At 34.5% G+C, this 5,009-nt stretch overlaps 1 pseudogene; it reads left to right on the top strand.

Annotated features, from left to right (window-relative positions):
- Positions 1–4,401: 4,401 nt before the first annotated feature.
- LOC132843005 (protein FAM177A1-like) overlaps positions 4,402–5,009 on the top strand; it is a 6,074-nt pseudogene continuing 5,466 nt past the window's right edge.

Genomic DNA, 5,009 nt, shown 5'->3' with positions numbered 1-5,009 from the left:
AGAATTTAATGATTCTCGTTAGAGTATTAGTTTAAATAACAGTAAATTTGATCTCAATATTAAAAATGCAACAGAAGATGATGAAGGACAATATTTCTGTGTAGAAATGGAAGGAAGTTTAGTGAAGTTCACATCTGGAACACGTCTGCATTTTGAAGGTAAACAGTTTTACTCTGATAACCTGCTAATTCCAGATCAACACTTTAACCAGAATTATGTCTACATATGCATTAAATGTTGAATATTTCACTTTATTTATATTTAGTATCATTTCTGTTTATTTTCTCCTTTTCTGATGTATTTGTAAAGACACGACACAACGCTCATCATCTGAAACAAGTAAGAATTTGGCTTCCTTTCATTTTGAAGGTAAACAAATATGTACTGTTTCATATTAATTATATTTCTGTTTATTTGCTGCTTTTCTGATTTATCTGTAAAGATAAAGAGACGACAGACTGTAATACATCTAGAACTACACACAGAGATTCATCCAACAGCACAGAAACAAGTAATAATTTGGCCTCCTTTCACTGTCTATAACAGAATGTTCCATAGTGACAACCTCTCACTGCTCATAAATCATACAATATTTATACAAGTTTTATAGATTTATACAATCTGTGTATTTTCATCATTCCAGGTGAACACATCTGGATTCTTCCCTTAATAGCCTCCAATATATTCTCTGTTATCATAATCACACTTCTGGTTGGAGTTTTATATAAAAATCACAGAAAAGGTTTGTTTATTTTTATTTGTTGTTATTTATAGAGTTATTGTATAAAGTTGTTGTATGATGTGAATTTCAACTTTACTTGTGTGTCTTATTGTTCAGATGCTTCATCAAGCAACCATCAAATTCCCACCAATCAGGTAATCCAGTCTTCTATTAACTGTGATTCTGTTCTGTTAAATAAATCCACATCTGAATGCACAGAGAATTTTAATAGACATCTATTCACCTAAATATTGGTGTAGCCATTATTTTAGTCTTTTAATCTGCTCTGATTAATAAACGGCTCTTGTTCTGCATCAGACTGCTGCTGCTGCTGCTGATGATGTCTTGAACTATGCAGCTGTGAGTTTTGCTAAAAAACCTTCATCCTCCAGAAAATCCAGACCCAAGAGCCATGAAGACATTTACGCTCAAGTTAAAATATAATAGAGAAATGACATTTCAAATTTAAAGCACCAGACAATAGAGACAAATTTTATTTGGTTTTGCATTGTAAGGTTTTTTTTTTTTTCAAACATTTAATATTGTTACATTTTCTGAATATACTTATTATTTTTATATTATTAGTTTGTGTTTATCTACATATTGTTGTGAATTTTATGTGCATATATCTTTAAATAAATAAACCAAACTATATAAAAGAAATGTTCATAATACATTATATGTAAATACAGTATATTAAAAAAATCCATTGATAATTTCAATGTTTCCAACATTAAATAAATTCAACTACCTGAAATAAATTGGAGTTAAAGCCTCAGGTTGTTTCTGTTATTGTTTCTGTAAAGATGTTACTAGGTTACAGAGCGCTGGATGTTCTTGTGGTCTATCGGTCCCTTTATTCCGTTCCACATGAGCTGTTCTAAAGTCCTCATATTTTGTTTGTATTTCATTAAATATTCCTCTCCTTCCTTAAGCAGTTTCTGCATGCTGTTGTTTAGATGTGACTTATGCTTAGAGAAATGACAGTAATTCAATGAGTAGAGGTCATTGTGTCTCAAATTTCCATTTGAAACTGATCCCAGACAGTGTAGCAGACAGTCTTGTAGCATTGAGGTAGCATCCACAGGTCCTACAGACCAACAGCATCTCCACCAGGATCAGTTTTTAGGAAACAGTCAGAGTTTGTGTTTACTTTGTTTGGTCCAGTGTGTTAAAGTCTCCTGTCCTGTTTACTGGCTGTAGGATTAGCATTAGCTCGCAGGGCTCTGTGTATCACAGTGCTGTGAATCTGGCAGAAGAAACAAACAGCCTTAAGCAAACCTTAAGCAGTCAAGGTCCAGTGTGCAACGTTCATCTACTACATCCATGGCTGTACACAATCCTCCTCTTCTGCTCAGAGTCTCTGCTCCTGTCCGTTCTGTCGATAGCATCATCGTAACTAGATTAGTAACATTATCTGTATTTAGTGTCATTTGTATGTTGCTTATGGATGTAAAAGTTGTAGGAATAAATAAAGTTTCTCTTCACACACACAAAAACCTGGTTAAAAAACTTCAAAGGCATGACTTCTAAAGATCTGACATTATTTATAGCTCTGACGAAGGAAGCATAAAGAGGATATACAGCAGACTGGAGATATTAAAGGCTCAAACTACAAATCTCATCAATTTCATTTCCCCATATGTTTGTTACTTCCATTTTTCACTATGAGTCATATTAAAAATGATATCAAACAAGGACAAATAACAGCATGAGACCCTCAAGTGGTCATTATTTCCTGTTGACTGAGATGCAGGAAGACACAGTGTGAAAATATGTGTGAAGTATTTAAATATGTGTGAAGTACAAGCGTCATTAACTGCTTTCAGTTTGAACTCTATACAATTTAGAAACAATTACAAACTATTCTGCTCAGTTGAATAGTATAAAATATATTTTGTGTCTTAAACGCTGTCTACATCTAGCAATTTATTTTAACATCCTGCATGGGGAAGGGATTCAGAGCGACATGAAATTCATCAGGAAGGATTTACAGATTCTTTCTATTTCAGTGAGAAGCTTTATTGTAATAATCAATGTTTAACTCATGACTTCATTCCAATCACTGACTAGCAGGGTTTTATACTCACGGAATCCAAGAGAAAAGGAGTTTTCCCCTTTAAATGTTGTGGGATTTAATGAGTAATGTAATGTAGGTGTAGGTCATGCTGTGTGTTTGTAGTTGGTGAAGAGGCTCCTCAGTGTTCAATGATCCAGCAGGGGGCAGTATGGATGAGCAGGTTTGTCTTGTAATAACATCTATCATCTAAAATCTGATTTTAATCAGAGGTCTAAATGACAAGGTCACAGAACATAACATTTTAGGACTTTTAAAAAAACCGAACCACATAAACTCGAATTGGGGTGAAATTAGAGTTTATGTGGTTACATTTTTTTAAAAGTCCTAAAATGTTATTTGTCTATCCACATTTAGAGACTTGAACAAATCAAACAAAATGTTCTCCATAAAAGAGGAATCTTTTGGAAAAGGAACAAATAAACAGTCCTATAGAGTGTGCGGTAATTTCCACTAATATAAACAGATGTAAAAACATTTTATCTGTGATTTGTAGTTTTACATTTTGTCCTATTCTGCAAGTGCATGTAATCCCTTTTAATCAACTTAATTCTGTGTAATTGTCTGACTCTCTCTCGCGTGTGTATGTGTGTGTGCGTGCGTGTGTCCGTGCGCGTGTGTGTTTGTGTTTCTGTGTGTGTGTCTGTGTGCGTGTGTCTGTGTGTGCATGTGTCTGTGTGTGTGGGTGTGTGTGAGTGTGTGTTTCTGTGTGTGTGTATGTGTGCGTGTGTGCGTGTGTGGGTGCGTGTATGTCTCTGTCTGTGTGCGTGTGTGTTTGTGTTTATGTGTGTGTCTCTGTGTGCGTGTGTCTCTGTGTGTGTGTGCGTATGTGTGAGTGTGTGTTTCTGTGTGTGTATATCAAACTCTGATAGTTGATCTTGTGTTTTCAAAACTAACCTGTGCAACCTAGGACACATTCCTTAGTGGGATTGTCGAAGGGTTTCATACGCAATCCGAAAACATGTGTCACTAAAGGACACGTACGTCAGTATAAATTACTTCAGTGTGTGAGAGTTTGTGTGTGTGTTTATATATGTGTGTGTGTGTTTATGTGTGTGTGAATGTGTGTGTGTTTATGTGTGTGTGAATGTGTGTGTGTGTATGTATGTGTGTGTCTGTGTGTATGTGTGTGTATGTGTGTGTACGTGTATATATGAGTGTGTTTATGTATGTGTGTGCATGTGTGTGTATGTGTGCGTGTGTGTGTGTATGTGTGTGCGTGTGCATGTGTGTGCATGGGTGTGTGTGTCTGTGTGCGTGTGTGTTTGTGTTTCTGTGTGTGTCTGTGTGTCTGTGTGTCTGTGCATGTGTGTGTATGTGTGAGTGTGTGTTTCTGAGTGTGTTATTTCTTTTCATAGTTCACTCCCATTTAATTTTTGTTAGTGATGTTTTATTTGTTTTATTTTATTTATTTATTTCATTATATTATTAGATTTACTTATTTTACTTCGTTTTATTTTTAATAAGACTATTTCAGCTCATTTAATCTGTGGCTAAGTAAAAATATAAAAATAAAGACATTTATCTCAGCTTTATGTAAATATCTAATATCTTCATCCCACTAAAGAAACACGAGGAGACTTTTATTTTAAAATTCCGTCCGGTTTCAAACCCGGAAGTGGCACAAAAGCTGTGAGTGTCCTGTTGTAACATTATGATGTTTCAGTGAGAAATGTCCCTTTAACACCCTCAGATTGTCTGTGTGACAACATGGCTGCAGTAAAGGTAGAAACCCGTTTACTGTCATTTATTTTATTTTAACTCATCATTCCATTTGATTTGTACGGAAGCGTATTGCATTCACTTGAGTAAAAAAAAAACCTACTCTGTTTTTCTGAATTAACGACTTACTTATCTAAAAATTATGAGATAATTTTTCAGGGAAAAAAGAAATTTGCTGTTTTTCTGAATTAACGACTTACTTATCTCAAAATTATGAGAGAATTTTTCAGGAAAAACATTTTTTGCTGTTTTTCTGAATTAATGACTTACTTATCTCAAAATTATGAGAGAATTTTTCAGGAAAAAAAAAAAATTTGCTCTGTTTTTCTGAATTAACGACTTAATGTGGATTGCATGGAAGTAAACATGTCCCGCCTTTCAAGTTTAATCCGGTTTTATTTTACTTTGGGTTTGAGACATTGGGAGATACTGCTGTCTTTAAGTAATATAAATGGTGTTGTTATTAGTGCATCAACTTTGCGCAGACAC

Source organism: Tachysurus vachellii, chromosome 3, assembly GCF_030014155.1.
Source record: "Tachysurus vachellii isolate PV-2020 chromosome 3, HZAU_Pvac_v1, whole genome shotgun sequence".
In the NCBI taxonomy this organism is placed as follows: Eukaryota; Metazoa; Chordata; class Actinopteri; order Siluriformes; family Bagridae; genus Tachysurus; species Tachysurus vachellii.
Note: the sequence above shows the minus strand (reverse complement) of the source record. Positions and strands in the feature narration are given on the sequence as shown.